Below are 14,077 nucleotides of genomic sequence, written 5' to 3'. Positions count from 1 at the left end.
GAACCCGTTTTGGGCGGCGACGAAAATATTTTTGGTGGAGGTGCAATTGATGAAGTTCCGACACCGTATGAAGCTACTCCTCACATGTACGAGATAGATTATGATGCAATGAGGGCACCTGAATTCCCAGACATGCCACATTTACCTCCGTACCAAATGACTGAATCATTCGATAATTCTGGTGAATTTTCAGTTGGGGTGCAATTCAGAGGAAAAAATGAAGCTACGCTGGCTATTAAAGAGTACTGCATCAAATGCCATGTTGATGTCCATGTTGCAGAGTCCAACCAGAAAACCCTATACGCAAAGTGTGTAAAATATGGCCCAGAGTGCAAGTGGAAGATCAGAGTGTCGAAAAATCAAAGGCACGATGTTTGGGTCATCACGAGGTACAATGGTTCGCACACATGTTTGCGAAACTCCATCGAACAAGACCACCGACTATTGGACTCCGATGTAATATGTGAATACGTGAAGGCGATGGTTGAAAAGGATCCAAGGATATCTTGTTCAGTGTTAGCTGCATCTATTCGAAGCCAATTTGGATATCAAGTAAAATATGGCAAGGTGTGGAATGCGAAAATGAAGGCAATGAAGTTGACGTATGGAGATTGGGATACATCGTACAATGAGCTACCACATTTGCTACAAGCAATGAAGCGATTTATCCCAGGAACTATAGTGAAGTCTCAAACCATGCCCGCATATGACGAAGAAGGTCAACTTCTGCCAGGGAAGAAAATATTTCATAGACTATTTTGGGCATTCAAGGCATGTATTGAAGGATTTCCATTTTGCAAACGTATGATCCAAGTAGATGGTACGTGGTTGTATGGTCAATATAGGCATGTACTTTTGATGGCAGTTGCTCAAGATGGTGAGCGAAATATCTTCCCAATTGCATTCGCCATTGTTGAGGGAGAGACAACAGAGGCTTGTGATTTCTTTCTGACCAATCTACGTCAATATGTCGTTCGTGAAGATGGAGTTTGCTTGATATCCGATAGAGGAACGGGTATTTTGGCGGCAATTGAACGACCAGTATGTGTTCAGCTACGTAGGATATTAAATGTCTACAGCTATGTGTTCAGACAGATCCCGAATGAATCATATTGGCCCAAAAAGGATCATGATGAATGGCTACCTAATCCAATGCTTCGCAGAAGTCCAAAGGGTCGACCTGAGTCCACTCGAATTCATACCAGTATGGATTTTCATGCTATAGAGAGAGGTCAAGCAAAGAGATGCGGATTATGTAGGGGTGAAGGCCATTCAAAAAACAATTGTCCTAATTTACCAAGATATAGGCCTCATCATTAGTAATCATATATGTATTTCTATGTATTTATTAATCATTATAAAAATGATTTAATAATGATTTAAATATTTAATGATTTGATGATTTAGTAATGATTTGATAATAATCATTATAGTAATGATTTGATAATAATCATTATAATAATGATTTAATAATGATTTAAATATTTAATGAACAAATATTTAGTAATGATTTGATAATAATCATTATAGTAATGATTTGATAATAATCATTATAATAATGATTTATTAATAATCATTATAAAAATGATTTAATAATGATTTAAATATTTAATGATTTGATGATTTAGTAATGATTTGATAATAATCATTATAGTAATGATTTGATAATAATCATTATAATAATGATTTAATAATGATTTAAATATTTAATGATTTGATGATTTAGTAATGATTTGATAATAATCATTATAGTAATGATTTGATAATAATCATTATAATAATGATTTAGTAATAATCATTATAAAAATGATTTAATAATGATTTAAATATTTAATGATTTGATGATTTAGTAATGATTTGATAATAATCATTATAATAATGATTTTATAATAATTATTTAGTTATTATTTAGAATACTAACAAATGAGTGTACAAGTGTGGATTACTGAGTTTAAATTTATACATAGTCGAATTTATGTATGATTTTTAAATATTTAATGATTTGATATCAATGATTTACTAATTATTATTAATAAGGATTTATTGTTAATATTTAATTATTTGATACTAATGATTTAAAATAGTTGATTTACTAAATATCTAATTATTTGATACTAGTAATGATTTGATACTAAAAATCATTGTTAAGGTAAAAAAAGTAGTCTAATTTCAATAAATAATTTGTAATAAATAGCAAACGAGTTTACAATTGTTGTCGATGTCGGGGTGTTGTTGAATGATAATGTCGGGGCGGACGTCTGATACGTTGTGGCCGTTGTGGCTCAGGAGTATTGTACCCATCCCCCTCATTCATTGGGGGTATTTGAACTGTCATGTGTTCAAAGTCATACGTCGACGAAAACGTAGGAGAATAGATGGGTGCCTCAGGTTGCACAAACTCTGGTATGTATGCCGGGCCAGTAGAATCATTAACTGCGTGATGCAACGATTGTGGTGCGCTATTATCCACATCGGTCATTTCCGCTTCAGTTTGTAGAGATGAACTCCCACTCCCACTCGGTAGAGAGTATTCAGCTTTACCAAATCTTTTCTTAAACCTCAAAAATTGTCGCCTCTCTACTATTGTTGTGAGGAACGGCTTTCCATTATCCAAAAAATAAGCAAGGTAAGCCGAAGTCTCAAAATTAAAGTCGTCGTCTTGAATGGCGTCAAGAGTTGGCATGAATGAAGCCCTATTGTTCCAAGCATTAATGTAGGTTGCATGCTTCTCAACCCAATTAACGCTTTCTTTACGACGACCATCAAATCTGTGCAGTTCGTCATGCGTCTCAACCCAATTCACTGGACGACGACCATCTAAGTTTTGGAGGAGGTCATGATCCCATGGACTCCGCGGAATAGGTTGGTGGAAGTGGAATTGCCTCAGCACTCTATCCCCAAATTGGATCTCAACAAAAGCAAAATTGATCAATGGTGTAACAGCACACCAATATTGAAACCCATCTAAAATATCGTGCGGTATCAACGCAAATAATTCTTCATTCATGTATGGTCTCCAATTAAACTGTAAAATTACAAAAACAATAAAATTTATTTAAATCAGATAATATAGTTAATTTAAATAATAATTAAAAAATACAAATTATGCATACCTCCTTTTTGGCCTTAATGTCGATCTTCAACCTGAACTCTTTAATGTTGTTGTGCACCAACCCTGTGCCTTCAATTTTATGCCTCCATCTGTATATCAATCAAAACAAAAATAGAGACATTTTGTTCAATAATTTTAATCAAAATAAATATTTTTAATTAATATTTTATATTAAAATAGAGGATTCATATTACCTTCCGGCAAGTGGAAAGTCAACCGCAGTCCGACTAATCGGTGTCAAAAACGGAAGTCTATGCCAAGCCCATGATTGTAGCAGCAATAGACATCCACCGATTTCTACTGTATTATTATCATTCACGACTAATGACGCCTTGCACATCTCACGATACAAGAACGCCAATATCGCCGAACCCCAGCTATATTGCCTACAATTCTCAAAATTTGTTAAAAAAAGAAGATACTGAGTGTGAACATAACTACCGGATTTATCAGGCATCAAAATTCCCCCAATCAATTGTAATATATACGCTCGTGTTGCATATATAATTTCGTGCTCCGTACTATTTGATTGAAGTTGAAATTCATTCTTCAACCATGACAACCTCACCCGCCACCCTTTACACTCTGGTGGTACGGGCGCTTTCCCAAGAAACAAGTTGCAAAGTTGTTCCACCTTATTAAACTCATGTGACATTACCACCGGCATCCCATTAGTTTGGACCCCGAGTTGCATTGCCACATCCTCCAAAGTTATCGTGCATTCGCCACACGGCAAATGAAACGTGTGCGTTTCTGGTCTCCAACGTTCAATCAACGCACTGATCAAACCTGGGACCAACTTGTAATCTCGCACAAATGTGATATACCAAAATCCAGCCTCTTGCAAATTTTCTTCTATTAGTGGGTGTGGCTTGGGCACTTTATGTAGTCGAAGACGAAGGACTCGCTGCTCGTCCTCCTACAATTAAATATTTCAAAAAAATTATCACAATCATAAAATAATATTCAAATATTTATTAATTATAATTCATTAAACAAATATTTTATTCACCATTATTCCCAAATGACTTGAAATATGTTCATTGTCAAGCCTCAACAGTGGAATTTGGTCAGCCATTGGAATGAATCTGTAAAAAAAATTAAACAACAATATTTAAAAAATCATTTAATATAATCTAATATAAACTAACTAACTAATTTACAACACTAACTTTAATATAATAGCTTATAATATAATAAACTAATAAACTAACAAACTAAACTTTTTAAAATATAAGTTAAACGTAAACGCTAAACCCTTAAACAACTAATAAAATATTCTTCTATATAACTAAAACTAACTAATAAACTATTTTTCATTATAATATACTACTAATAAACTTACTAACTAATTTTTATATAATATAAATTCAACAAACAAATATAACTTAACTATTTAACTAACACAAACTAATTAAATAATTTTTTTATATAACTAACTATTAACAATACAAACTAATTAATTATTTTTTAACTATATAACTATCAAACATATACTAATTAAATATTTTAATTTATGTATACTATAACTTAAACTAACAATCATATAACCATAAACTAACAAACTAATTAGCTGCTTTTTGTTTTACCCTAAACCCTAAACTAACAAATTAAACATTTATAATAATAAACTAATTTAAATACAAAAAATTTACCTTATCTCCCTTTCGAATTCTTCTTACTTTCCTTTCTCCCTTTCTTTCTTTCTTTCCTTTCTCCCTTTCTTTCTTTCTCGGCTACAATCACTTCTCCCTTTCTTCTACAATCTCTTCTCCCTTTCTTTCTTTCTTTTATAACCGGCTGCCTCAATTATTTCACCAACCGACTGCCTTAATTATTTCACCAATAATTGTACAATTGCAGCTTCAATTATTGTACCAATTATTTCACATGCATGCAGCAATGGTTCACATGGTTTCATTGGGAGCCGTAGGCATGCAGCATGCACACGTGAAGGAATCTATATGGCTGCATGTGAATGGATGATGGGGCTGCATGTGAATGGATGATGGGAATGGACGATGGGAATGGCGCCGGGACTACATGGCGACCTATAAGGTCGCCGGGAGTACATGGCGACCTACAAGGTCGCCGGGACTACATGGCGACCTACAAGGTCGCCTAGGCTGCATGGCGACCTCTCTATTCCACTGCATGGCCACCTCGCATGGGGAGAACGACCTCTCTATTCCACTGCATGGCCACCTCGCATGGCTCGCACTCGTATGGCTCGTATGCATGGGGACCTCGCATGGGGAGAACGACCTCTCTATTCCACTGCATGGCCACCTCGCATGGCTCGCACTCGTATGGCTCGTATGCATGGGGAGAACCATTGGCTCGTATGGCTCGTATGCATGGGGAGAACCATTGGCTCGTATGTTCCCGTATGTCGCCTGGATTGCATGGCGTCCTACAAGATCGCCTGGATTGCATGGCGTCCTATGGCATCACTGTAGAATTCACCCCATTTCAACAATTAATCTGGGATGTGCACCATATCGTGAAAAAAAAATCGAGAACATTATCTCGTGAATTCACCCGATTTTGGTTGGAATAATATTAACGTTTAGTTAAAAAATAATATTTTCAAATCATATAACTCCTTATTTTTAAATGTTTATATATATATTTTATTTAAAATGAGTGTTTAATGTTTTTTAAATTATTTCAGGATCATTTTTGTATTAGTGTTTAAAAAACTCGTAAATTATTTATTCTATCGTCAACTATCATTATCGTCTGATTCCTATTACCGATGATTTTCTTATCGTCACCTAAATTTCTCAAATCTCTAAATTTAATTATGGAAATAATATTTTAGAGATTTAGAAATTAGAGTTTCATGAACTTTGTTTATGAATTAGAATTTCTTTTTGAAATGTTGAAAATTTTTATTTTTTTTAAATGGAAATAAATTAAAATTTAAGTCATGTATTAAACATTGAATGGTTGGTAATTTTTAAAAGATAACTTTAATAATTGTTAACAACTGAACATTTAAAATAGTAACAGAAAAAAATTAAGTACCAATTTTGATAAAAAAATTAATAAGGAATATAATTTTAACACTATTTTTTCTAATAGTAATATTGAAAAGCTAGACTATATTTCTATAACTTATTTATTTATTACGAAATATTTGTTTTAATTAATAAAAAGCAAAATATGATTAATTTGGTAATCAAATAGTTCTTTAAGCCCAATTGAGTGTTGCATTCAACTCCTCCCCATTTAGGGAGAGTCCAGATGTGAAGAATATGCAGTTATATATATATCTATCTAATATAATCTAATGAATTAAATAGCTAAGCTGGACCTAATTTCATTCATTTTTAGGAGCTTACGTTAAAATTTAATAAATAAATTTCTTTCTTTTTCTCTTAATATCTTCTTTTCTGCCGTCACTTTACCGAAAATTTAGCTATTTCTTTATTTTTAATATTATTATTCTATTTAAAGGGTAGCTTTAATATTATTATTTGATATGAACTCACCATGACCTTAGTAGTTGAAAGAAGTGTTGTTTTCTCAAAGGTCATAGGTTCAAACAAATGTGTCTATAGGTGTGCGTCAATGACTAAGTAAGATTTTGAACAGATACTACATTGTAATTATATTGATTATAAAAAAATAATTATTATTTGATATAATATTTAAATTTGCTCTTAATTAGGAATGATTATTTTATCTGATTTCAACCTGACTTACTTAGACTAATTTTCTATTTTGAAAATTTGGATTTGAGTCTAATGTGAAAAAAGTTTGATATGAGCCCACATAATACTATAAATATATTTTATATATTTAGAAATAATTATATTAATATATTCTCTATTTTTTTCCAATTAGATGTTTATTTTTACAAAAAAATGAATTATATATATATATATAGGGTTAGGTTGGATCGAATACAAATTGACCTAAAAATCAGGTTAAGTTTCAAGTACGAGCGAGGAGAGTTATTTTACAAATCAAGTTTGAGTGGATTAAAATCCCAATCGGACCTTACTCATAGCCATTCCTACTCTTAACGTTTAAGTTGAAGTAATGTTGAAGAGATTTATTATAACTCTTAATGTTTGATAAATAAAAATATAAGAGCACAATTCGTTATATATTTTTGTCGGAACCGTCTTTCGGTTGGACCCGGAATTGGGCTTCGACTTGGATTAAATGGTTAGAGTCGCCACCGATCATTTATTTAAAAATAAATGTGTTGACCGGATACCTTGTAATTTACCTGATCTGCGTCTTACCAAAGATGTGTCGGATTTGGGAGTCGGTTATAGTCAAGGAAGGGTTAGCACCCTTGAACTATCCTTTCGGTACTACGTAATTTCCAGTTGTCTTTAGTTAAGAAAAATGTAAATTTAAATTAAGAGGTAAAATAGCGATCTCGACTACTTAAAATTGATTGATTTGAAAGCGAACCTTTTAAGAGTCAAAATGTGTATTAGAAAAGGTGATGAAAATAAATTAAAAATTGAAAAATAAAGAAAACGAAATGAAGAACAAAATAACAATAAATGATACACCAAAAGTAACATAATCGACATGGAGATATAGAACATGAAGGAAATAAGAATGAAGACAAGTATGCCAACATATGATAAGGTAAAAAAATGAAAGAATAAAGAATAAAAAAAAGACACAATAAAACGAAAAAAGAAAAGAATAAATAAATAAGGAAAGCATAATAAAAGTGAAATAAAATAATATATACAGATGTAAAATAATAAGAATGAAATAAAATGTACATATGTATATATAAAAAATGTAAAATAATAGCATATAAAGTAAAATAAATAAAATTAATAAAAACATATAATAATATTAATACCATATATATATATAATAGCTAAATATGAGAGAGAGGAAAAAAATATATATAATAATACTAGAAAAACTAAATAATGAAAATAAATATAATAATAAAAAGTAAAGTAATAATAAGATAAAATACAATATATATATATATATATATATAATATAGCATATAAGTAAAATAATAATATACTAATAATACATATATACGAGAGTGAAATAAAAAACTAATAATAATATAAAATATATATAAATATTATAATGTAATATAAAAAGATAATTAAAATTAAAATTCAGAAAAAGGATTAAATTGAAAGAACTACAAGCTAGAGGTCAAAATTCAAAGCAATATTAAGGGTTAATTTCGATTTGGGGGGTGAAATAACTCTTCAGAATCAACGAAGGACCCAAAGAGTAGTTTGCCCTAATTATTTCGAAAACACGCGGATCGGTCGATCGATGTATAAGAGCCAAAAAACTTTTGAAAGTCTTCATTTCTCTCTTCTTCGCACGAGAGAGCTCTCTCTCTCTCAACATTTTCTCTGTTATGTTCTTCCTGGATGAAGAACAAGAGTCGGTTTTCCAGAATCCGACCGTTGTGCCGCCTCACCGCCGCCGTTGAACGGCGTCGGCCGCCGTTCATCGGCGACAAAACTCGAAAAAAATTGATTTTCTAAAAGCTCTTTCCCTCCTCGTTTCAAAAATCCAGATAGTTTTTCACAAAATCGAGCCTCGGGGGCTAGATCTACGGAAGTAGATCCCGAAAATGCCCCTTGTTCATCGGCTGGAAAAGTGTTTTTTTTTGTTGTCTTTCGAATCAAAACGCAGTACAAGGCATAGAAATCAACATGCAAAGGCAGAAAACGGATGAACAAAGGTAAAAACACTGCTACCTTTTTATTTCCTTTCGATTACAATAGCTCTGATTTGCCTCGCGAATTTTTGAGTATTTTGTGCCTAAAGCTCTCTGGTATTTCTCCTATCAATCCTCCTCCTTTTTCTTTTTTTTTTTGTGTTGATTTTCATATTTATTTATAGTACAATATAGGGTTCTATTTTTTGTTTTAAGAGTTTAACTCTTAATGAAACACTAATGTTATTGTGTTTGTTGGTGATGACCGAGACTCTAGCGTCGGATGGTTCGGTGGGTTGAAGCGTGTTGGTTGGAGTCCCACACGTCCACGATCTTGGCTTGTTGTCGAGAAGCACGGGGGAGAGGCGTACGAGCCTGGGAGTGACTTGCGGCGCAGAAGGGGAAGGCTTGCTGGAAACCCTAGCCTTCTGCAGATCCTGAATCCTGGACTGGGTCACGCGCAGTTGGTCTTTGTGCTGCTGGGCCGTGATCTTATTATCGGGCCTGAAAAAAATGTAAATAAATGTAAATATGAATAAAGACTTATATAGTTTATAATACTATATAGTATAACATCGGACAAAAATGAGTATCTTCAGCTGCCCCTCTTTGCTCATTGTCGTGTAACGAAAGTGGAGCAAAGATTATAAGACACAAATTTTGTCTATATCAAACATCCTCTGTCGTAGAGTTGAAATTTTCAAAATGACTCCCTCTCCGTGAGGTTAAGTTTAAATTGGAAAACGCCGAGCACGAAATCCCTCGTCGTGAAGTTGAAAACGAGCTCAAAGCTTTTGACAATTGGCCTCTGAATCGTCTTCTGGCTCTAGATACTTCTTCATTAAGGTGGAACTTGACCTGAAAACTTCGGTATTGATGTGTTGCAGATGACTCCTCCGTCTTGAAATTGAGTCAATCTGTTCGTGCAGTTGGAATTGGTTATGAAATTGAGAAATTGTTCGTTGACAGTCAGTCGCCCCTTCGCTGTGAAGTTGAGCTTTTGCTGTCTTGAGTCCAATAACCTTCTGTGTGAAGTTGAAATTGGCTCTGTCATTGAGAAGTTGTTTGTTGACAGTCAGCGGTCCCTTCGTCGTGAAGTTAAACTTGTGCTATCTTGAGTCCAATATCCTTCGCTGTGAAGTTGAAATAGGCTCTGAAATTGAGAAGTTGTTTGTTGACAGTCAGCGGTCCCTTCGTCGTGAAGTTGAACTTGTACTGTCTTGAGTCCAATATCCTTCATTGTGAAGTTGAAATTGGGAAATTGTTTATTGACAACCAGCGGTCCCTTCGTCGTGAAGTTGAACTTGCGTTGTCTGGAGTCCAATATCCTTCGTTGTGAAGTTGAAATTGGCTCATCGGTCCCTTCGTCGTGAAGTTGAACTTGTACTGTCTTGAGTCCAATATCCTTCGTTGTGAAGTTGAAATTGGGAAATTGTTTATTGTCAACCAGCGGTCCCTTCGTCGTGAAGTTGAACTTGCGTTGTCTAGAGTCCAATATCCTTCGTTGTGAAGTTGAAATTGGCTCTGAAATTGAGAAGTTGACAGTCATCGGTCCCTTCGTCGTGAAGTTGAACTTGTACTGTCTTGAGTCCAATATCCTTCGTTGTGAAGTTAAAATTGGGAAATTGTTTATTGTCAACCAGCGGTCCCTTCATCGTGAAGTTGAACTTGCGTTGTCTGGAGTCCAATATCCTTCGTTGTGAAGTTGAAATCGGCTCTGAATTGAGAAGTTGACAGTCATCGGTCCCTTCGTCGTGAAGTTGAACTTGTACTGTCTTGAGTCCAATATCCTTCGTTGTGAAGTTGAAATTGGGAAATTGTTTATTGACAACCAGCGGTCCCTTCGTCGTGAAGTTGAACATGCGTTGTCTAGAGTCCAATATCCTTCGTTGTGAAGTTGAAATTGGCTCTGAAATTGAGAAGTTGTTTGTTGACAACCAGCGGTCCCTTCGTCGTGAAGTTGAACTTGCATTGTCTGGAGTCCAATATCCTTCGTTGTGAAGTTGAAATTGGATCTGAATTTGAGAAATGTTTGTTGACAACCAGCGGTCCCTTCGTCGTGAAGTTGAACTTGCGTTGTCTGGAGTCCAATATCCTTCGTTGTGAAGTTGAAATTGACTCTGGGTAAAACCTGCAAAGATATGCATATATGCGATGTTAGGGATGTCATGCTCTTAGGTATGCCTAAAATGTATAGGCAACATATGTTATTCTGGGCTCTAGAGAGAAATCTTGATCTCCGGTGGCCTGTCGTTGTTGACTCTTGATTTTGAAAGCTTGAAGTTCCGATCTCTGATCTTGAATTCTTCAAATGTTTAAACATGATGTGCACATTCTGTTTTTTCTTGATTTGGGAGATACTCCTCAATTATCTCAAGTATGATCGGCTTTTGGGTACCTGTACTTTTCAATGAATCTTTGTACAGTAATATGCGATTATCTTTCATAAAAATAAATAAATCATTAGGTTTAAATCAAATTCAAGATGCTCAAAAGGAATTAGAGGAAAGATGGTCTTTATTCATAAGGGAGGAGAAGAACAAATAATACATGGCAAACATTCTAGAAAATGAATACACGGTGATGTGTAAATGAATGTCTTAGATCTCGATAATGTGGGCACTTCTGAGCTGAAAAGCCGTTTAATGACTTTGAATGTAGTCTTTGCCAAAAGATCCTTGAAAATGCGATAACGTTTGGGAGAGTGCAACATTTCTCTGATTTGTTGAGTTCGTAGAAGATTCATGTGCCGGGATGTTTCCACTGTTAATATCAAAATTGCCCTTTCCGGGTTTTCAACTTGGATCCATCCTTGGTTGCAATACGCCCTTTGCGGGTTTTCATCTTGGATCCCCCTTATTTCCTATTCTGTTTTTTTTTCAATTTAGGGCGCCCTTTCAGATTTTCACCCTAAACGTTTTTCTCTGTTTATTTGTTTGTTTTTTTTTCAACTTAGGACGCCCTCTCGGGTTTTCATCCTAAGCGAAGTATTTCTTGACTGCGTCCGAGTTGATGGGATGTGGCAGTTCAGGTCCGTCAATTTCAGCCAGGATGAGGGCTCCTCCGGAGAAAGCCTTTTTCACGACATAAGGTCCTTCCCAATTTGGCGTCCATTTTCATCGGAAATCTTTCTGGACTGGCCAAATTCTTTTTAGCACCAGATCTCCCTCGCGGAATATTCTTGGGTGCACATTTTTGTCATGTGCTCAGATCATTCGTTTCTGATAGATTTGACCATGATGAATGGCTTTCAGTCTTTTTTCATCTATCAAATTAAGTTGATCATATCTGGATGTGCCCACTCTGCATCATCCAGTTTGACTTCTGACAAGACCCTGAGAGACGGAATCTCGACTTTAATGGGTAGCACTGCTTCCATTCCATAAGCTAATGAAAATGGAGTTGCCCCAGTCGAAGTTCGTACCGAGGTTCGATAAGCGAACAAAGCAAAAGGCAACTTCTCATGCCAGTCTTTGTAAGTTTCAGTCGTTTTCTCCACTATCTTCTTAATGTTTTTGTTTGCTGCTTCTACTGCTCCGTTCATCTTTGGTCTGTAAGCAGTGGAATTGTGATGTTTTATGTTGAACTGTTCGCAAGCAGCACTCATCATCTTGTTGTTCAAGTTTGTTGCGTTATCGGTGATAATCCTTTCAGGTAGACCATACCGACATATAATTTCTTTCTTCAGAAACTTGCAAATAGTGGATTGAGTGACACTGGCATATGACGCAGCCTCTACCCATTTCGTGAAATAGTCAATTGCTACGAGAATGAAACGGTGACCATTTGAAGCCTTCGGATGGATTTGCCCGATAACGTCCATGCCCCACACAGAGAAAGGCCATGGTGACATCATTACATGAAGCGGATGGGGTGGAACATTTATCTTGTCTCCATAAATCTGACATTTATGACATCTCCTAGCATGGTTGATGCAATCATTTTCCAGTGAGGACCAAAAATATCCGCATCTCATTATTTGTCTTGACATCATATGCCCATTTGCATGTGCTCCACAAACTCCATCATGTACTTCTTCCACTATCATTTTTGCCTCTTCAGCATCGACGCACCTTAACAGAACTTGGTTATGGCTTTTCTTGTATAAAACCTCTCCGTCAAGGACGTATCCAGCTGCCAGCCTTCTAAGGGTTCTCTTATCGGTTTCGGTGGCTTTTTCTGGATAACTCCGATGCTTGATATACTACAGAATGTCGTAGTACCAAGGCTTAGTGTCTTTCACTTCTTCAATTTGGTAACAATGAGCTGGGTACTTATACGACTGCATGTTAATTGGAATCATTTCAGACTCTCCACCAGCCCTAAATGCGGCTGCCAATGTAGCTAAAGCGTCAGCCATCTGATTTTCTTCTCTAGGCACGTAGTGGAAGGTGACTTCGTCGAACTCTTCGAGTAGATCCAGCACTAGTCTCCGGTATTCTAACAGTTTTATATCCTTAGTTTCTCATTCTCCTCGGAGCTGATAGATTACTAAAGCTGAGTCACCATACACTCGTAAAGTCTTTATATTTTGCCCCAATGCAGCCCGAATTCCCAAGACGCATGCTTCATATTTTGCCATGTTATTGGTGCAATCAAAGTTTAGTCTGCTGGTAAATGGGTAATGACTCCCTTCCGGAGAGATCAGGATTGCCCCGATGCCATGTCCTAATACATTTGATGCTCCATCGAAATGCATTCTCCAGGAGCTGTCTGTTGAAGTATCTGCTTCTTCTAAAGATATGGCCATCAAGTTTTCATCTGGGAAATCAAAGTCCAGCGGCTCATAGCTCTCATCAGTTCTGCTTGCCAAAAAATCGGATATGGCACTGCCTTTTACCGCTTTTTGGCTCACGTATTCGATGTCGAATTCAGACAAAAGCATCTGCCATCGGGCTAACCTTCCGGATAGAGCAGGTACACCCATCAGGTATTTTAATGTGTCTAACTTGGAAATCAGCCAAGTGGTGTGATACAACATGTATTGTCGGAGTCTTTTTGTAGCCCAGACCAGAGCACAACAAACCTTCTCCATAGGAGGATATCGGACCTCGCAATCGGTGAACTTCTTGCTTAAGTAGTAGATGGCTTTTTCCTTCTTCCCAGATTCGTCATGTTGACCCAGGACACACCCCATTGAGTTCTCGAATATGGAGAGATACAAGAACAGAGGTTTGCCTGGGGTAGGGGACATCAGGACAGGAGTGCGAGACAAGTACTCTTTTACCTTCTCAAATGCAATCTGACAGTTTTTATCCAATGCTCCAGGGATATTCTTTCAGAGG

Source organism: Hibiscus syriacus, unplaced genomic scaffold (genome assembly GCF_006381635.1).
Source record: "Hibiscus syriacus cultivar Baekdansim isolate YM2019G1 unplaced genomic scaffold, ASM638163v2 tig00111022_pilon, whole genome shotgun sequence".
NCBI classification, from domain to species: Eukaryota; Viridiplantae; Streptophyta; class Magnoliopsida; order Malvales; family Malvaceae; genus Hibiscus; species Hibiscus syriacus.
The sequence above is the reverse complement of the archived record's forward strand: the minus strand, read 5'-3'. Positions refer to the sequence as shown.